The sequence below is a fragment of the Gossypium hirsutum genome, chromosome D09 (genome assembly GCF_007990345.1).
Source record: "Gossypium hirsutum isolate 1008001.06 chromosome D09, Gossypium_hirsutum_v2.1, whole genome shotgun sequence".
In the NCBI taxonomy this organism is placed as follows: domain Eukaryota; kingdom Viridiplantae; phylum Streptophyta; class Magnoliopsida; order Malvales; family Malvaceae; genus Gossypium; species Gossypium hirsutum.
The window spans coordinates 22702065-22724844 of record NC_053445.1 but is presented as its reverse complement, the minus strand read 5'-3'; the positions used below and the strand labels follow the sequence as shown (position 1 = coordinate 22724844).

Genomic DNA, 22780 nt, shown 5'->3' with positions numbered 1-22780 from the left:
TATGATTTTTTAGGCTCGTTCATATGTATGGAACATGAGAGATCTGTCGGATGCTCTGTCTAAGCTGGACTTGATTTGTTTGTCAACACCATTATAAAAATATGTATTTGGAGCCACGCTTGCAGTCCATTGTGTAAGTACTTCCTTATCATTGTATTGAAACGCTCCCACACCTCATATAGAGATTCACCTTCGTATTGTTTAAAGTTGGAGATTTCTCACCTAAGCTGAATGGTTCGACTAATCAGGAAAAATCTATAGAGAAATTTTTCTGCTAAATCATTCCTTATTGTAATGGAACCCAATTCTAATGAGTGTAACCAATCGACTGCATTTTTGCACAAAGAGAACAGGAATAATCGAAGATGCACAACATCATCAGATACTCCATTATATTTAAAGGTGTTACAAACTTGTAAGAATCGCTTTAAATGTTAGTTTGGGTCTTCCACCATGTTTCCTTTGGATTGCAGCATATTTTGGATCATCTGGATGGTGAACATTTTTATCTAGAAATTATTAGCATTAATCAGCGGTCATTCTATGCTACCTCGCACCACGTCTAATGTAGGTAGGGTGTACTCACGCAATGTCCATTAATCCATTAGAAATTTTCCCAGTTATTTCCTTGTCACTCTCATAGATCATCAAATAACAGATTTACCCGGGGTAAATTAATTACTGTGGGTGCATCTATGTTCATTGCTTGACGATTACGCCTAATAATCTGCTCCGGATCTGTGTGTGCTTCAAGCTAGTGCTTCGGGTCATAAATGACTTGAAAAGAAAATAAAAATAAAAACAAATAAAATAAATAAATATCGTATATATAGGTTTTAATGTTCTTTTATATTATTAATTGTAAAAAAATTATTTTCAAGATTTATTGCCGAAACTATAACAGCCCGATTTTAGGCCTAGTCGAAACAGTGGTTTCGGGACCACAAATTTGATGAGGAAAATATTATTTTTTTATTATATTTTTATGGTCTACAATTTCATGGAATGATTTCTTAAAAATTTCGTTCAAAAATTTCGACGTTTGGGCACTCAATTTAGCTAAAAGGACTAAATTGTAAAAAGTGCAAAAGTTAAGTTCTACATGTTAGAAGTGTCCAATTGTTATGAAATTTTAAATTGGAGGTCCTTAAATGGTAATTAGACCATTGGTTAACTTGTTGGACAAAAATGGACAAGAGATAAGTGAAATAGGATATTTTTAAGTTGGGGGCATTTTGGTAACTTAGTAATTAAAAGAATTAAAAAGGCCAAAATAGCCAAAAAATTTTCCATCTTCTCCATGATGAACGAAAATAGCAAGGGGGAAGCCATGGTTAGGGTTTTCAAGCTTCCAATCTCCATAGTAAGTGATTCCAAGCCCCGTTTTTAATGTTCTTTACGTTTTTGAAGTCTCGGTAGCTTAATTTAGCTTATTCTAGTAATAATTTAACCTAGGGTTTATATTCGAAAAAATACCCAAATGTGTTTATTTTGATGTTAAACAATTTTTGCTATGCGATTTTCAGTGGAAACAAGTGAAACGACATAATCGGTAAAAAATATTATTGTTCATAAGTGCATTTTAGAGTAAGAATTTGATGTTTCTATAGAAGAAAAAAAATATTAAGCATGTTATAAAACATAAGAAAAAGGATTAAATTTTAATTTTCTAACTTAAGGGCAAAAATGGAATTTTGCCAAAATGTAATTTTTGGACTGGATTGAATAATGTGAATGTTATATAAGCTAAATATGTTATTATAAATCGAGAAAGACGAGAAATTGACATTGATTGGTAAAAAAAAGTGAGAAAAAGTGAAAATTCCCAGTTGAACCTTCGGAATGAAAGAGATACTAGTGAAGTTGCTAGGTCACGTGTGTAGTACTATGTGTAGGCTACTACGTGCACCGGAATGATAGGTCGCATGTGTAGTACTATGTGCAGGCTACTATGCATACCGAATAGCTTCGATTACATGTGTAGTACTATGTGCAGGCTACTATGTGAACCAAGTATAATTTATTATAAGGTGGTTGTTGCATGTTGATTCCACCGTGTATCTATTATTATTCCGAAGTGTTCATCGGGAAATTGACTAAGTGTAATTAAGTGATGAATATATATGTGGAATTGAATTGAAGATTGACTTGAAATTGGAAATGAGAAATTGGATTGCTTTGAATACAATGATAAATTGAATGAATTGTATATGAATTGAAATGAACTATGGGAATGAGATGTGAAAAAAATCAATGGAATTGAGATAGTGAAAATGTGAAATTATGAAAGAATACATTTTATAACAAAATAGTTTAGACAGCAACAGTTGTGCGACTTTGAAATATCATCAAAAATGGTTAAAATTGAATTAGAGAGTGAATAAGATATGAAATGAAAGCCTAATGAGTCTATTTTTACATAAAAGAAACAAAGAAAGCGAAAGAGTTATATATTTTGAGATATTTGAATTTTAGTAAGATAGGGTGGGATTGATTTCGGAATCCCATATTCTAACTTTGGAAAACAATTAAAATTGTACAAAAATAATTATGAGTTATAATTTATATCCTTATAATCCTTAATGAGTCTATGTTCAAAGGAAACAAACAAAAATATCATCTGAATTCTATACAATGAGATAATTGATTTTTAGTGAAGAGAGGTCAGAGATGTTGAGAAGTGAAATAGGGGTGACTTTAGAGAATAAAATGTACTAATTTGCCATGTAAAAAATTATGAAAATTTTATGGTAAGAAGATATCTGAGTCTAGTTTCGGGGAAAATTAACAAATATTAATTTGGAGCTCTATAGCTCTAGATAAAAAGCATTTAGTGACTCTGACTCAAATAGATAGCTTTGAATTTAAATATAAGTGAATAGTGAAATTATGTATAATGCTATTTGAGCATGTTATATACATAAAGGATGTGGGATGGAGAGGAGGATGAGGACAATAAAGTATATGAATGAATTGTGTATAATTGGTTATATGCCTGATTATAATCGATAAACGTTGAAATAGGAGTGATGTTTATATTGGTGCATTACTGATCATGGTAAGCTCATGAGAGATAATAAAGTTTCATAGCATATGTGTGTGGTATATTTGGCATGAAGTGATGTCATGAGTGACTCATGAATTAACTCATGTTGGTAAGTTGATGCATAAGTATAGTATTCAAATATATACATATTTGTAATATTTTGCTATGTGATTCAGGAAAAGAGTAATATATAGCATAATGAAAATTCGACCATGGTGCTAGTTTATATTAAAGGAGTGTTTTATGGCATATCTTAAGTCATGGAATGTTATGACTTTTGAGGTTAATTTGCTAGTCAAATAAATGACAAATGAATTGATTGCGTATTCGTAATTTTGACATATGCTTGGTATATGAAACGTAATAATATATGCTTGAATAAACTTTAAGTATTCGAATGACATGGATTTGATGGTGATAAGAATCGAATATTGAATTCATGAAGCACAGATGATGTATTATTGTTGTGTGATAGCTTGGTTCGAGAAATTGATTAGGTAAATGGTAAGTGGAAGCATTTATGGATTTAGAAGAAAATTAGGAATGAACATGAAATTTAGCTCAATTAAATGATTTCATCAATTAAACATTGTGTATACCAGAATATGTTAGTGAATTACATATTTGTAAATTAACATTCGAAGTTCGGTAAGTGATATATGAAATTAACATGAAAAGATTTATGATTGTTATTAATATTGATTCTGACTTAAAGTGGATTCTTCAATATTGGATTGATTTAACGAATATATTGAGCATATGAATTGGTATGTACTAGGCCTCGTATACCCTAATTAGCGACTCGAAGATAATAATTTTAAAAGTTTTTAATTTCGATGAAATTTTATAACTCGGTTTAATATGATACGAGTCTCAAAGGCCCAACCCAAGAACGTGATGGGCTCAAACTACCACAAGGCCCAATAACGAGATCAAAGGCCTGACAAATGCGTTCAAAACTAAATGGGACCATTCAAGAATTTGTTAGTAAGGCCTTAGATGCGTACACAAAAGAACAAGAAAATCAAGATTCACTTTCTTGTTTTCAAGAAAATCAAGAAACCGAATCTTGGCCCAATTTTGCTGTTTGGAGCGATTTTAAGAATCGAGAAATTAAAGATTTCAAATCTTGGAAATCTTGGTCCAAGAAACCGAATCTTGCAGCCAAGGTGCATTGGATCTACGTTACGAGCATCAACGACCCAAATTTGGTAGGAGATGGATCACAAGCCCAAATTCTTGAAGGCGAGGCCCAATAAGGAAATTCCAGCCCAATCAAGACTTTCATATATACTTAGTTGAAAATCAGGCCAAAATGTCAAAGGGCCCAATTTATAAACATTTTAATTGTTAATTTAAATTTTTAGGCTCTAGGAATATGAAGTGTTAAATTCGGCCCAAACAACCCATTTAAGTGTTTGGCCGAAATTCTCTTATTATTTTTATTAATTAGGTTTAAATTTTAAGTTTCCTAATGAGATTAGGATTAGTTGGAGGCCTATATAATAGATGGTCGGCCACCCTTTGTAAACACAACTTGGATTTTATTAAATTTTCAGATTTGTTGAGAGCAGAATTTTCTTTGGGGTTTTCTCCAAGAATTCTATCTTGAGTTTTCTTTAGAAGATGTTTTAACAATCTTTGGATTGTGGGAGCCATCTTCAACCTTCTTCTTGCCATTGATATTCATTGGAGGGGAGGCTAGAGCCATTTGAAGGGATTTGTGAATTCTTTCGGGAATTCAAGGATTCTTAGGACTTTTATTTATTTCTTGCTGTTTCGATTTATTTCTTGTTTCTCTTGGGTCAATTCTTTATCTTACTTATTTTCTGTTATTCTTGTGTTCTTTCAGGCACATTCCAACTCCAAGAATCGACAATTTATTTTTTCCTCGTTGGCAGCAAAAATTCGATATCAAAATCCCCAATTTCTAGGGCTTGGCCGATTGGGTCATATTCAATTTGGGGAGCATTGATTATTGGAAATTGATCATTCTTGGCCGAATCAACTCATTGGCAAATTCGCATCCTTTCTTTCCTTTCAATTGCATTTGATTCTTCGATTCTACTTCTTTTCTTCTTGCCGTCCAAAACCCCAATTTTATTCCATTTATTTGCTGAAATTTTAAGTTTAATTTGCTGCTTGTGTTTGTTTTCTCATATTCGGCAGATTGGATCTGTTCTTGATTGCTAATTCGTGATCTTGGTTTTAAAGAAACCTCTTCTCCTAAGTGTTTCGATTCTTGATTATATCTTGCTGATTTTTAGGTTCTTATTCCAGATCTTGAAATTTCCAAATTTAATCTCATTATTTGTTTTGATTTCAGATCTGTTCGTTAGAGCTTTTGTAGGAGTTTCCCGTAACTTGGCAACTTGATCTTAGTCTGCGCGCGCCTCTATATCATAATATGTCTATAAGTGTATTTATTCTGGTAATGTCTCGTACCCTATTTTAGCGTTAAATACGGGTAAGAGATGTTACAATGTGACATCACTAGTTTCGGCCCTAATGTTTAAGCTGAGTTTTGAGTGTTACATTTAGTGGTATCAGAGCTATGGTTTAGTCGGTTCTCAGACCAAACGTAGCATATGTGAGTCTAGCTATACATGCCATGTTATTACTCGTGATGATGAGATATCTACGGGCTCTAGCGAAATTGTTTTGTTAAGATAGAGATGATTTTCAATCAAGCTATTTTCTATAATGCTGAAAATGATATTAAGATAAATGAAATATGCTCACGCTATGTTGGAATTTGGAAAGGTAAGAATAAAAATTCGTGATATGTATGTGTTCATGTATGGAAAGGGATGATCATAAGTTAAAAAAAAAGTTTACGTTGTGATAAGCTTATCCAAGTATGTTGGTGATTATATGATGCTATGTGCTCAACATATTTGATTAAGTGAATATGATAAGCGAATTTACTTAAATAGATGGAATGTGTGTTTATGTACATCTGCTTGAATAAGTGAAATCAGTACGTTCATATGATAGAATCTTATGTTTAAATTGTTAAATTAAAGATAATAAGATATTTTGTTTTATGTCTTTACTATTAAACCATGAATATTGTAATAGTATGAAAATTGAATTGGAAGATTAAATTGAGTAGAACGCAAGAATGAGTACTTTCGTTCAGTGATATATGATGAATTGACGAAAAAGGCCATGGTTGGACCATGACAACATGTGATATGTGATTTCCGTATAAGACCATATTTGGGATATGGCATCGGTGTGATATGTGCTACTGTGTAAGACCATAGTTGGGCTATGGCATCAATATGTAAATATGTGTAAGACCATAGTTGGACTATGGCATAGAGAAAACGAAGTACTCAATTATGTAAGACGTTCTCTAATTGAATAAATGTCAGTAAGTAAAATGGAAGCTAAGAATGTCAGTAAGTAAAATGGAAGCTAAGTATTGGAATTTAATTAGATATTAATATTGAGCTCGAGTAAGTAAATTCATTGTGTGAAATTGTGGGTGACAGAAAATATTCATAATAAATAGATGTGTTAATTTGCTTGGAATGAATTTCATAGTTATGTTGGTATTACATTGATGATGAATGCAAAGTCATATATATATGTATCTATGAGAGCAAGTTAAAAGCTTTATGACTTCACCATCACCCCCTTATTAGTATTGTTTTATGACGGAAATTATCTTGATGAGACAAATATGTTTTTCAACTGAGTTAATTCTGATAGTATAAAAGTAAACACTTAAATGTTTGAGTCAAAATGTATTGATTATGAGCTGAAACTCATAAAGGTATGGATCAAAGAATATAACATTTTGTTATTGATAAATGTTATAATTATACGAGCATATGAGTTATGATATTTGGATTATGATGCTATATAGAAATTTCGATTGTGAATTAGTGATTTGAGTTGGCATATGAATTATGTGCTGAGAACAAAAGTGATTAAAAGAAAATGTTTATTAAATGCTTTGAGAATGTGAAATTAGTAATGACTTGGCTATTTGTTATAGTATGTGTTATGCGCATTTATGTGTAAGATAAATTTGAGGCTTTACTACACTCACCTCCATATCAGTAAAATATTACAATGAAATTTGTAAGATTTTGGTTTAATAAGCTTATGAGTGTAGTGTTACAAAAGTTTGTGTACGGGGGATTAATAATGTGGTCAGAAAAGTGAATGAATTAGCAAATGAAGAAAATATAAAAAGAAAGAAATATTGGATAGTTCTGAAAACTACTCAGATTATGCAAAATTACTGTCACAAAAGAAGTTAAATCAGATGAAATAATTTATTCAGGTATGCTATTCAAAGAAAGAATTAATCAAAAGTTTTTTGGATCGATTTCTGTTAGTAAAGAGATAATGTGAAAATTCTGATGACAGAATTAGACAATTGAGTAATGTTTATATTATAATAATACCTGAGTACAATAGCTATAATGGGTAATTACTATGAATCCTTTTATACATTCTGTGTGTACAATTATCCTCAGAAGTATATGTGACTGTTTAGTTTCAAAAAGAATTCTTATCGTATGAGAACATTAGCTAAACATATTAATAGATGAAAGAATTATTGGTTTGTTTGGGTTATGTCCGACATTGCCATGTCTTTTTCTGGTATTTACTCCCTTGTGTGCATATGAAAATCGACGGTAAAGTCTGAGTGAGACTAATATTTTATTTCTACTGGTTATTGTTCTATTGAATATATGTGAAGATTATATTGCTTCTATTACTTTGGATTCCATTAATTATGAGTGACATTGATCTTTCTAGACATTTTTTTATCATCGAAATGGATATCATTCTATATGGATTGTAATTTTTCGATACTTTGTGTAGCTTCAGATTGTGAAATATCGCTATCCTGATTTTCTTATGAATCTATGTGATTATCTGTAAAAGATATGAAAATCCAAAATCATGCTTGAATTTGAAATGTATTGTGTGGAAGCAAATCATTAATCTACTATTTGGTAAGATTTTTGGGGACGAAAATCCCTAAAAGGGGGAGAGTTGTAACAGTCCGATTTTTGGCCTAGTCGGAACAGTGGTTTTGGGACCACAAATTTGATGAGAAAAAAATTATTTTTATTATATTTTTATGGTCTACAATTTCACGGAATGATTTCGTAAAAATTTCGTTCAAAAATTTCGACGTTTGGGCACTCAATTTAGCTAAAAGGACTAAATTATTAAAACTGCAAAAGTTAAGTTCTACATGTTAGAAGTGTCCAATTGTTATGGAATTTTAAATTTGAGGTTCTTAAATGGTAATTAGACCATTGGTTAACTTTTTGGACAAAAATGGACAAGAGATAAGTGAAATAGGATATTTTTAAGTTGGGGGCATTTTGGTCATTTAGTAATTAAAAGAATTAAAAAGGCCAAAATAGCCAAAAATTTGTCCATCTTCTCCATGATGAACGAAAATAGCAAGGGGGAAGCCATGGTTAGGGTTTTCAAGCTTCCAATCTCTATAGTAAGTGATTCCAAGCCCCGTTTTTTATGTTCTTTATGTTTTTTAAGTCTCGGTAGCTTAATTTAGCTTATTCTAGTAATAATTTAACCTAGGGTTTATATTTGGAAAAATACACATAGGTCAAATGTCTTTATTTTGATGTTTTATGGTAGAATATGAAGCTTGAAATTGTGTTAAACAATTTTTGCTAAGCGATTTTCAGTGAAAACAAGTGAAACAGCACAATCGGTAAAAATTATTATTGTTCATAAGTGCATGTTAGAGCAAGAATTTGATGTTTCTATAGAAGGGAAAAATATTCAGCATGTTATAAAACATAAGAAAAAGGAATAAAGTTTAATTTCTGAACCTAGGGGCAAAATTGTAATTTTGTGAAACTTTAGGGGCAAAAATGTAATTTTACAAAAATATGATTTTTGGACTGGAGTAAATAATGTGCATGTTATATAAGCTAAATATGTTATTATAAATTGAGAAAGACGAGAAATTGACATTGATTGGTAAAAAAAAGAGAAAAAGTGAATTCCCGATTGAACCTTTAGAATGAAAGAGATCCTAGTGAAGTTGCTAGGTCATGTGTGTAGTACAATGTGTAGGCTACTAGTGTACCGAAATGATAGGTCACATGTGTAGTACTATGTGCAGGCTACTATGCGTACCGAATAGCTTCGATCACGTGTGTAGTAGTATGTGCAGGCTACTACGAGTGTCTGATGAAAATGGTCACATGTGTAGTACTATGTGTAGGCTACTATGTGAACCGGGTATCATTTATTATAAGGTGGTTGCTATGTGTTGATTCAATCGTGTATCTGTTATTATTCCGAAGTGTTCATCGGGAAATTGACTAAGTGTAATTGAGTGATGAATATATATGTGGAATTGAATTGAAGATTGACTTGAAATTGGAAATGAGAAATTGGATTGCTTTGAATATAATGATAATTTTATATGAATTGAAATGTGAACTATTGGAATGAGATATGAAAAAATTCAATGGAATTGAGATAGTGAAAAAGTGAAATTATGAAAGAATACATTTTACAACAAAACAGTTTAGACAACAACAGTTGTGTGACTTTGAAATATCACCAAAAATGGTGAAAATTGAATTACAGAGTTAATAAGATATGAAATGAAATCTTAATGAGTCTATTTTTACATAAAATAAACAGATCAAGCAAAAGAGTTATATGTTTTGAGATATTTGAATTTTAGTGAGGCAGTGTCGAATTGATTTCGGAATCCCCTATTCTAACTTTGGAAAATAATTAAAAATTGTACCAAAATAATTATGAGTTATAATTTCTATTATTAGAATCCTTAATGAGCCTATTTTCAAAGGAAACAAACAAAAATATCATCTGAATTCTTTACAATGAGATAATTCATTTTTAGTGAAGAGAGGTCAGAGATGTTGAGCAGTGAAATGACTTTAAAGAATAAATTGTACTAATTGGCCAAGTAAAAAATTCTGAAAATTTTATAGAAAGAAGATATGTGAGTCTAGTTTTGGGGAAAATTAGCGGATCTTAATTTGCAGCTCTGTAGCTCTAGATAAAAATGATTTAGTGACTCTGACTCAAATAGACATTTTTGAATTTAAATATAAGTGAATAGTGAAATTATGTATAATGCTATTTGAGCATGTTATATACATAAAGGATGTGGGGTGGAGAGGAGGAGGAGGACAATAAAGTATATGAATGAGTTGTGTATAATTGGTTATATGCCTGATTATAATCGACAAACATTGAAACAGGAGTGATAATTATATTGGTGTATTACTGGTCATGGTAAGCTCATGAGAGAAAATAAAGTTTCATAGCATATGTGTGTGGTATATTTGGCATGAAGTGATGTCATGAGTGGCTCATGAATTAACTCATGTTGGTAAGTTGATGCATAATTATAGTATTCGAATATATACATATTTGTAATATTTTGCTATGTGATTCAGAAAAAGAGTAATAAATAGCATAATGAAAATTCGGCCATGGTGCTAGTTTATGTTAAGTAATGGAATGTTAAGTAATGGAATGTTATAAATTTTGAGGTTAATTTGCTAGTCAAATAAATGACAAATGAGTTCGTTGCGTATTCGTAATTTTGACATATGCTTGGTATATGAAACGTAATAATATATGATTGAATAAACTTTAAGTATTCGAATGACATGAATTTGATGGTGATAAGAATCGAATATTGAATTCATGAAGCACAAGTGATGTATTATTGTTGTGTGATAGCTTGGTTCGAGAAATTGATTATGTAAATGGTAAGTGGAAGCATTTATGGATTTAGAAGAAAATTTGGAATGAACATGAAATTTAGCTCAATTAAATGATTTCATCAATTAAACATTGTGTATACCAGAATGTGTTAGTGAATTACATATTTGTAAATGAACATTCGAAGTTCGGTAAGTGATATATGAAATTAACATGAAAATATTTATGATTGTTATTAATATTGATTCTGACATAAAGTGAATTCTTCAATATTGGATTGATTTAACGAATATATTGAGCATATGAATGGGTATGTATTGGGCCTCGTATACCCTAATTAGTGACTCGAAGATAATAATTTGAAATTTTTTAATTTGGATGAAATTTTATAACTCGGTTTAATATGTCTGTAAGTGCATTTATTTTGGTAATGTCTCGTACCCTATTCCAGCAATGAATATGGGTAAGAGGTGTTACAATGTGACATCACCAATTCGGCCCTAATGTTTAGGCCAGGTTTGGGGTGTTACAGAAACCTCCCACGCAACGTCACCAGCAACTTGACCGCCTCTAAATGAATTATCTTTTATAGTACAATGTAACACTAAAAATATATAAGAATGTAAAACAGTAGCGTCCGCAAGTGCACAGGTCAAAGTGTAATATAGTTTAGTTACAACGGAACACTTGGAAGTATTCTGAGGTTCGTATCAAAGGGAGAATGGAATAAATCTATGAAAACATTTTTACAACAATAAGTCTAAATAGTAATAATTAATCTTTATATTATGATAAATCATAAAATAGATTAATGAGAGAAATTAAATAGTTAAAATAAATAAACAAGAAAAGTAAACAAACAACTAAAACCAATAAACCAATCAAGGAGATTAACTCGCTTTAGAGTTTATAATTAACTTCGGAGCAAGGTTCTAGGGTGGATTGGCTACCGATTAACCACTATTACCTCTTAGCCTCTAACTAATTAATCTATTGATTGATAGTCACTTATCTATCAACCTCATTTTTTTTCAACCAGGACAAACTATGATTTACTCGGTTTGACTTATATCCCAATCCCATCTATGCTATAAAAACTTACTAGTGCTGTCAAGCCTAGGGTTTAAGAACATGTATTTAGACAAACTAATCATCTCGAGAAAACCCCAAATCCTTTGTTAATCACATCCCCATCGACTCATTAATCTCTCCTAAGGGATTTAGCCACTCATGTTATTCATAATTTCAGTGTCAATTGAATAAATCATATGAAAAACACGATTGAATCAGAAGAGAAATGATATCAGAATACTTGTAGATTTATACCGAATGGAAAATAGAATAGCAAATCAATTGATTGGAATAATGAAATATGTCGAATGCAAAGAACAAATAAGCTTAATACTTTAATAAAATAAATAAACTCTTGGATTGAAATCGATTCAATGAGGAAAAACAAATAGTTTAGAAAATTCAAAAGAAAATTAATTTAATCCTACACCTAAACTACTGGGGTTTTTGAGTGTGTCTAAGATGACTTAGTTACATTAAACCCCTAATATCTTATTTATAGAAGCGTTGGCAGCCCAAATTGGTCTTTGACACATCTTAGGTCTTCATATAAAGCTAATTGCATGGACAAAAATAGCCTTGGCATTCTTAGGCATCACGTTGGCCTATGTCACACGATAGCCCTTGCATGGCGTGACATGACATGTATTTTTTGCCTTGTTGGTTCGGTTTCATGATTTGATGGGTTGGAAAACTTATGCATCACTCATCCTTTACTTCAAAACCAACTGGGCCTATAATCCTTCATCCTATACACTAAATTGAACATATTAGAACAACCTAAGGCCCATGTCGACCTAATAGGCCACAACACTCATAAAATGTGTTAAAAACTAATTAGTTTCCTAATATTTAATTCTACTTACTAAATACCATAAACATAATATAAAATTCTAAATTACCTAGAAAATAAGCTCCTTAAGTCCGAAAATAACCTGAATTAACTATTACATTTGATGGTAGGTCAGAACCCTAGGCTGCTATTAGCTACCATCATACTCGAAAGTTCTCATCTCTTTTAATTATGTTCTTAATAAGGTAAACATAACCTTTAAGCTTTGAGCTTAATCAAACAACATTCCAAACCAATCCATTCATTCTCAACTTGCTCATCACATAATCAACCTTAAACTATCATGTATATAATGCTTCATGTTCTTAAATTTTTTGTCTCTAGTCTACCATGGATTCCACCATGAAAACTTAATTAAACATTAGTAATTTTCAAAATTAATTGCTTGGGTTATAAGTATCAACTATCTATATCTAATAATCTATGAAGAAAGCTTACCAAAAGTCCTTCATTAAATCTTGTAAAAGTGTTCTTGTGCAAAAACTTTATTGTTGAACTTGCATCATTAGTAGGAAGGGCAACAACTTTGACCCACTTAGGGACTTAGTCCATTACTAACAGTATGTACATTTTGCCCACTGACGATGGAAATGTACCCCTAAAGTCTATTCCCCATACATCAAACAACTCGTTCTCTAGTATAGTTTGCAATGGCATTTCGTGTCTTCTAGATAGATTTCCTATTCTTGTCAGGCATTTCGTGTCTTCTAGATAGATTTCCTATTCTCTGACAACGGTCGCATGACTGATAGAATCATGAGCATCCTTAAACAGACTTGGCCAATAAAATCCTGACTGAAGTACTTTGACAGCAGTTCTCATCCCTCTAAAATGTCCTCCGTACGGAGCTGAATGATAATGTTGCATAATGCTATGGATTTTGTCATCAATGACACATTTATTAATTTTTTGATCAGCACAATATTTAAACAAGAAAGGTTCATCCCAGTACTAGTGTTTGGCATCATGAAGAAAATTTCTTCTTCTCTAACTATTGATATCGGTTGGCAACACACCACTCACTAAATAGTTCACTATGTTGACATACCAAGGTAATGTCGTGGCTACTAATAGATGTTCATCTGGATATCCTTCTTTAATAAGTGTGTCATGATAACCTTTACTTCCAGATTCTAACCTTAACAAGTGATCAGCAACTTGATTCTCAGTCCCTTTCTGATCTCTAATTTCCAAGCCAAACTCTTGCAACAAAAGTATCCACCTAATCAACCTTGGCTTAGCATCTTTCTTGCTCCTTAGATACTTAATAACAGAATGATTTGTGTAGACTATAACCTATAAATCCTATAAATCCTTTTTCATAGTGGTGTAATTAAGTTGTGTTTCTGATAAAGTTCTACTAGCATAATATATTACACGTAGTCTTGTCTTTCATTTTCCCTAACATGGCTCTTATAGCATAATCGTTGGCGTTACACATGAGTTCAAAAGGTAATGTTCATTCCGAAGCTACTACAATTGATGTTGTTATAAGTATTTTCTTTAACTTTTCAAAGGCTACCAAACAATGTTCATCAAAATTGAAAGGTCTATTTTGCTCTAACAAAGTTCACAAAGGTTTAGATATCCTCGAACAATCCTTTAAGAACCATCTATAAAAACCATCATGACCTAAAAAATTCCTAATACCCATTACACTGGTGGGAGGTGGCAATTTTTCTATCACTTCAATTTTCGCTCTGTCTACTTCAATTCCTCTTTATGATATCCTATGCTTCAGGACAATTCCTTTACGAACCATGAAGTGAAATTTTTTCCAATTTAAAACAAAATTTGTTTCTTCACAGTGACAGAACAAATTCCATATTTTTTAAACAATCCTCAAAATCATTCCTGAACACAAAAAAGTTGTCCAACATTGAAAAGTTATCGGGGCATTATATAACCTGAACGACATCCGTCTAAACACAAAAGTACTAGATAGACATGTGAAAGTTGTGTTCTCTTGGTCATTGGGAGATATAGCAATCTAATTACACCTTGAATAACCATCCAAAAAAACAATAGAAAGTTTTTTCAGCTAATATATCCAACATCTAATCAATAAATGGTAGGGGAAAATGGTCCTTCCAAGTTGCCTTGCTAAGCTTGCGGTAATCCATACATACTCTCCATCCCATGACAGTGCGAGTTGGTATAAGCTCATTGTTATCATTACTTACCACTATGACACCTGTATAGAACTCACTCATGAGCTGTTTGAAATTGGGTAAATAATGCCAGCATCAAACGACTTAATAATCTATTTCTTAACAATTTCTTTCATGCTCAAATTCAGTCTTTGCTACTGTTTAATTGAATTTCTAGGAAAATCCTCCAACAAAATTTTATGCATGCAGAATGTAGGGCTAATTCCCTTTATATCAGCCAAGGTGCAGCCCAATGCCTTCTTAACTCACCAATGAACTTCTAACAACCTTACCTTTTACTCGGGTGTCAACTCCATAAAAATTACAACTGGCAAGGTACTGTTGTCGCCCAAGTAAGCATATTTCAAATGCTGTGACAAAGGTTTTAACTCCAGTGTAAGGGGTTCCTCTATAGAAGGTTTAGGAGGATTGAATGATCGATTTGATAAATCCAAGGATTCATACTTCTTCTATGGTCTATCAACTATCTGCTTGGCTTCCATAAATTCACCAAATTTCCCAAAACTTACTATATCACTTTGCATGAGTGGTCTTCGTCACTGTTAAAATTGTTGTGGCAAAATCTGGTGAACTCTTCCAATGTTGTTTCTATCAACCCAATGGCATGGCATTCATCATCAGCACCAGCACATTTTAAAGCATTAAATAAATTGAAGGTAACATGCTGATCATTTACCTTCATGGTTAGCTCACCTTTCTGTACATCAATTAACGTCCTGCCAGTAGCAACAAAAGGTCTTCCAAGAATAATGACACATCTTGTTCAGCTTTACATTCTAAAATAAGGAAATCGATAGGAAAGATAAATTTATCTACTCTCACTAGCACATATTCAATTTTACCTTTCGGATGTGCGTAGGACCGATTAACCAGTTGCAATGTAACCGTAATAGGTCTTGCTTTTCCAATTCCCAATTTCCTAAAAATAGACATAGACATTAGATTTATACTCGCGCCTCGATCACATAACGCCTTCCAACATAATGATTTCCAATTGAACATGGGATAGTGAAACTCCCAGGGTCCTTCAACTTTGGAGGTAATTTATTTGTCAACATTGCTGTGCACCCTTCACTAAGAGCGACAGTCTCAAATTCTCCCAATCTACAATTTTTTGACAACATATCTTTTATAAATTTCACATAATTAGGCATTTGTTCCAAAGCTTTAACTAGTGATATGTTGATGTGGAGTTGCTTCAATACATCCAAAAATCTTTTGAACTTAATATTCTGCTTAGAATTTTGAAATCGCTGGGGAAAAGTAAGAGGTGGTCGTCCTTCAGGTTACTGATATTGTTTTTTCATGGTATTCTTGTTGACATCATGATCTGATTTTTCCATATCATTTTGTTGCTCACCCTTTTTAGATTCAGTATGTTTTTCAAATGACTCAAGGATCTTTACGTGGTTGTTCTTCGAGTTATCCTCTCCTGTTATGGCATCTTGAGCAATGTTATCAAGATGAGTTTTGCTTCTAAGAGTGATGGCCATACACCATTCCTTCCCTTGAATCTTAAATTCTTGATATCACTTGGCAATGCTCCTTATGGTCTTGAATTCAAAGTATTCGCTATTTGCCCCACTTGATTCTCAAGAGAAATGCAGCCTAACTATGAATTACGGCATCATTCTTGACCGTATATTCCTTCAACAAGGCTTCAATAGATGATGATAATGAAGCTGATGCATAACCCTGTCAAAAATTTTTCCTCAGCATACGATGATTATAACCAGGTGGTGCACTGTTAGCATTCTGTCTTGTAGCATTATTAAAATTCCCTATACCTTGATTATTCCAACTAAAGTTCAGATGTTGTTTCCACCCTGGATTATACGTGTTGGAATAGGGGCTATTATTCCTATTGAAATTACTCATGTTACACACAGATGCTGGGTTTGATGGGCATCCATCAAACATATGGTCTTCACCATAATAAACACACGAAAGCTCAGTTGATTTCATCTCTTGAACTGTAGAGGGTTTCTTTATTGTTTTGATCATATTAGCCAAAGAAGATAGCTGGGTTGTTAATGAAGTGATTACATCTAGCTCCATGGTACCAACAGCTCTCTTACCCGTCCCAACTCTTGTGGGAGGATATTGATAATCATTGTTGGCAATCTTTTTCAAAATTTCATATGCTTGATTATAAGATTTATCCAATAAAGTACCATTGGCAGAAACATCAACTACCATCCTCGTGTGTGTATTTAGCCCATTATAGAATATCATAATTTTCGAATTAAGTCTTTAAATCGATCCCAAGCTTCGTATAGTGTTTCATCCTTCAATTGTCAAAAACATGTGATGTCATTTCTAAGCTTAGCATTCATATTTAGGGGATTATACCATAGCAAAAATCACTGGCAAAGATCATTCCATGATGCCACTTGCACGCTCTCTTAAAGAATATGGAAACTATTTAAGCCACAAAGCGTCTTGAGGGACACCTTATTGTCTAAATGAGTCGCAAACCTCTAGAAAAAGTCTTAAATGCAGTATTAGATCTTTAGTGGGTAATCCACTAAACTGTCCTATTGTTTGTAACATTTGAAATATTATCAGTTTCAGCTGAAATTGTTGAGCCTATATTTGTGGTCTGACTATCCCTGCATTCAGGTCATCCAAAATTCGCACAACATGCTCTCAAATTGGTCTGTCTTGGTCATCTATCACCCCACGAACATGAGGATTAGCATCCTGAAAATTCAAATTATCATTCAGACTAGGTATCACCCTACGAATAGGAAAATTAATATCTTGACCATTCGGATTATCATTAAGACTAGGATCATTCCCGTTTTTAGCCATTTTTTTGTAGTTCTTTCCGCCTACTTCGTAAAGTTCTTTCGTTCTTTGGGTCAAAAGGATACTCCTTGTTAACAGGAATGCCTTTTTTCATGCACTGATGGCAAACCTATAGAAATTAAATTAAACTAAGTTAAATAAAATTGATTGAATTAAGTAAAATAACAAAACAAAATTTCACCAAATTGTCGATCCCGGACAATGGCGCCAAAAACTTATCGCGTGGGAAATAGTATGCAAATTGTACAAGTATACATCTCAAATTAAGTAATAAAGTAAGAATTGAGGTCGTCTCCATAGGGATTGGATTAGGTATAAAGTTGGTCAAGTTATTATAACGAATTATGATTAATGTTATGGCAAAACCAAGTTTAACTACATAATGGTAAATTAAAGTAGTAAGGATGTGTGCAAAATGTATATTGACTAATACTGAAAAATGTTAAGGTAAAGCAGGAGTAAAAATGCAATGAAAATTACAAGAATAATTACGTAAATAATCTACAAGTGAATAAATAAATAACTAAGAATGGTATGGAAAAGATACTACGATAGAGGATTAAGGGTCTACAATGCTGATTTGGAAGGTTGGGATCACTAAGAATATTCCCTTACTTTTAGTAATTTCTCAGCAAAATTGTACTTAATCAACTACTCAGAAGGTACCTAAAGTGACCTGTTTCTTTTGAGAGCTAGATTTCAAGTTACTTGGCCTGTGTCTATAGGCCTTAGCACGGTACCCTGCACTATTTAGTCTTCATTCTATTCAAACAATGCTCTATGTCTAAAGTCTGCTGTAAGTATTCAATCGAATACCCGCTTGTATCATTCAATTGCAGTCCAACTAATCTAACCTTTTCAGAATTAGATTCAGTTTATGGGCATATTGCATACTCTATGTCTAGAGAATGTACGCATACGATTGGGAAATAAAAACAATTGAATAATACAGTAAATTAAATCAAATATGTGCTTCAACCATTAACAAAAATTAAAGTTTCATCTTGAAATCCCAACCCTATGAGATTTAGCTCGTGGGTTGGTAATTAAAATTAAAGTTCAAAATAACACACAACATCATTTTGATCAAATCAATTCATGAGAGAATAAATTATAAAATAATGGAAGAACTTAGAAAGATGGTTGTCGCTAGGTCAATCCACAATCCAGCAGAACAGTGGCCTGTGGTGGCGGAGAGGGACTATCTTCAGTTTCCTCTTTTTGTCTCTACTCAGCTGCTACCCTCTACTGTTGTCTCTAGATGTCCACACCCTTTAGGGTTTCCTCCTTTGGCTTTTTATAAGCTTTTCTTCCTAGGGTAACTCCAACAGCCCACGATATCTTCTCCTCTTTTTTAGGTAGATTTTTCTGGTACAAGTAGAGTTGGGCTAAAACTGGTATTCATTAAGTGTTGACTCAATCATCTTCCTAAAATTGTCACGACATTTCTGTTGGCAAACTGTCCAACATTTTTCCCTAGCAAACTTTCACTCATTTATTTCTTTCTCCACATCCTACACCTTCCAAACCACCAAACACACCCCTTCTACATGCAATTAAAATTACCTAACATTTAAACACAGTCCAAGCTCCTAATGCAATGATAAAAATACCAATGAAATGTCCTAAAATGCAACTAAATGTACCAAGTACAAGCAATTAGCTAGGTTTAAAGGTATGAAATATAACTCTCTCCAAGAGTTATCATTGGGTCACTAGGGTCTTGATTTGGAGAGGAAATCAGAGCTAGAGCAATCAATCACTTGGAAAAGTGAGTCAAAAGTATAATAATATTAAAATATTTTAAGAACTTATTGAAAATAAAAGAAATAAGGTTTTGTTTACTATAGGGAGTGGTAGAAAATGAAAAACGATGAAGAAAGGAGGATGGGTCACTAGTCACCGGTAAAGGTGCGATGGCGGTGGCAGTAAAAGAGGATGAGATAAGGGTGTTGTAGTACTAGGGGAAAGAAGGAGAGAATGGAAAGGGAAAAAGAAATTGAGAAGTAGAATAATGGAGAAAAAGAGAGTTATATTTTATGGTGGTGCATAATGGTGGTGGCTACGATGGTGAACGGTAGTTCTAGGGCGGAGGTGGAATAGTACAAAAAGGGAGAACCAACAACGAAGGGGAGGTCTGGCAGTGGTTTGGTTGGCAAGGTAGTGGTAGAGGAGAGGAGGAAAATAGTGTAAAGGTGGTTGATGTCTAAAACAAAAGAATGAAAATGGAGAGAAAGGGAGAAGCTAGAGAGGGACGAAAATAGGGGGAGGAGTTTAATGAAAAAATATTCAATAGGTGAGTTTTCTAGGTATAATGAATCAATTCACATGACAAGGATTGATAAAAGGGCATGTGGATGGGACAAAGGAGCAAAAAGGGGATCATGCTTGAGTAAATAAGGCATGTTGACCTGAAAAGAAAGGAAAGAATCTTCCTCATGCATGGTAAGTGAGTTGGACGACAATAGGGGGTGTTGACATGCTAAAGTTGGAAAAACAATTAATAAAAAGCTCCTAACCACTAGGCTATTTCATTCATTGTTCTCACTCTTAGAATAATTATGTTAAAAACATGATGTGACCCAACTAAGGTTTGAAGCAAAATTGTACCACGTAGAAAATAATGCTAGGGAAGGGACTCGAACACTGATCATCAAGGAAAGCTCCACCACTACTCAATCACTATACTTGATAATTATTTATTAACAATTAATCAAAAGATCATCTAAAAAAACCTAGACGTGACCACTCTCGGTTCATTAACCCAATTTCTACTAACCTGGTTTTTGGGATGTGATAATCACCATAATTTAGAAACCATGGTTGAATACATGCCAATATTTATTTTATATTCGACCTAGTAAATCCCCCTGTTATCTCAGATCACACCCCCCGCAGAAGCCTTTGTTGACACTAGATTAACTGCACCATCTATGTTAAGCTTAAACCATCCATTTGGTGGCTTAGACAAGCCTCCTCTCTGTCAAGTTGTCATGGTAGTCTGATGCTTCTTTAGCCATAAATCAATAATTCAATGGCCATGGTTTCTTTAATTAAATATTAGTGGCAACCAAGGGTTACAGTCACACCAATCCACTAAATTATATTTAGAATTGGTTTAATTATTATTACAACCTTAGTTCAATTGTCACTTTAAGCCCTCAATCATTTCTTTAATCAAATTTCACTCCTTTTATGATTTTGCAATTCAATACCTATACTATAATTATCAAACGGTTTAATTTAATTTCACTTAATCATTAGACTCTACAAATTCTATATTCAATATGTAATTCCTCGAATTCTAGGTTATATTCTGTTACTATTAAATTGATTTTTATTCTCTGATTGAGTGTGCAATTGGGCTTCTGTTTGGGCTTGAACTGTTAGAATGCCAAAACCCTTAAACCCTTATGCCACACCAACCCTAAGTATATAAGTAACTTTTTCTTTGGTTGGCCCCTCTTTTTTTTCCCTTGCTTTTTTTACCACCCCTACCCCTATCATCCTCTGTTTTTCTCTGTTTTCCTCCTTACCACCCCACCTATCTTCTTTTCTCTTTTCTTTTCCCTTTCCTTTTCTTCCTCCCTTCTTCTTTTGTCGTCATACCTACCATCTCCCTTAGCTGTCAATTTTCCCTCATTGTTGAATCACCATCTTGCTCGTCGGATCCTGCTGGCATTAGATCTATTATCCATTACTTTTGTTTCCATTTCTATAGGCTGGTAAGTACCTTTATTCGTTTAGATATGATATTAGTATGCAATTGAGTGGAAGATATACACTCCCCCTTTCGTTATTTTTAATCTATTTCTTTCAAATCTTGTCAAAATATTTAATATCGAATGTTATTATGTTTGTGTGTGTTTACCGTTTGAAGGACTAGATCTAGGTGAATTAAATTAGAATTGAACTGAAAGAGTGCTACACGAGAGTGTACGATAAGGTGTGCATCTTTACAATGTTAATTGGTGGCAAATCGCGTATGTTTATAATGTCACACGGTCTACGTCATGGGCATGTGCCCCACACGGGTGGTCAACACAGCCATGTGCTACTGTATCTTTAGGCTATTTCCTTAGTCACATGGCCATAACTAGTTACATGACCCAATCACATGATCGTGTGACTATTGTTGGGGATTTTATTATCTAATAACATGGGCTCAGTGAGTTACACGGCTAGACACACGTTCGTGTACCTTAATGTCACACGACATCGGTCTTTCACATAGCCTGGCGACATGGTCGTGTGATCTCTATTTTATAGTTTTGCTTGGACTTTTGTGAAATATTTCAATTTAGTCCCCATACAATCCCCAACTTGTTCTAGAGTTTTTGTAAGCTCGATTAAGAACCTGTTACCATACTTGTTCTAAAATTTGTGATTTGTTTGATTATGTGTATAATGTATTCTTCAAAAAGTATTTTTGTCTAGATCTAAAGGAACCTAAAGCATTTCCTTCTTTCACTTAAGCTAAGTTGTAGATGTGGATCTTTACTTGTGAATGCTCCATGCCAAGGTAATTTTTATGGCTCTACGTAGATCTATATGAGTATATGGAGAAGCAACGCATTGTATGGGGGTTATTTGGGTTTGAAATGATTGAAAAGGTTACTTGTATGAGTTTTAATGGTGATCTACTATTTTATAAGGAAGTAGTTGTTGCAATCCAAAGTTGTCAGGTGAGTCCCTAAGTCGACTCTTGTATGTGAACCATGAATCGAGTTTAGAAAAGAATAGCATGATGAGTATGTTGATATAAATGTTGGATAAGATTTGTATGTATAATTTGTAAGAATCTGACCAGTGTAGAGTATGTGATAAGAAATCGGGTGTTGAAAATATGACTGTAAGAGCATGTCTAGGATGTGTAAGATTGGAGATATGATAAGACTAGTACAAATGCATAAAAGATCTATTAAGTGAGCCTGTGTTCGTTCACCACGGTGGCATTTAAAAGGGGCCCAATAGGACTTTAAACACGTTCTCCAAAAGAAAAGCCCATGGCCTAGGCACCATATCGTGTAATACCAAAAACTGGTTTGTTATGGCATTATATGGAAAGAACCAAAGGAAGGTTATGTGACCCAAAACAATGAGGGGTAA

The 22780-nt window shown here is 33.2% G+C and overlaps 1 non-coding gene and 1 pseudogene across 1 annotated transcript; both read left to right on the top strand.

The window, feature by feature from the left end:
• The first annotated feature begins 123 nt into the window (after positions 1 to 123).
• LOC121221541 (small nucleolar RNA R71) lies at positions 124 to 229 on the top strand. Its single transcript, XR_005918931.1, has one exon. It is a non-coding gene; the product is annotated as a small nucleolar RNA R71 (small nucleolar RNA).
• Positions 230 to 17088: 16859 nt separating this feature from the next.
• LOC121221530 (uncharacterized) lies at positions 17089 to 17187 on the top strand (annotated as a pseudogene).
• The last annotated feature ends 5593 nt before the right edge of the window (positions 17188 to 22780 follow it).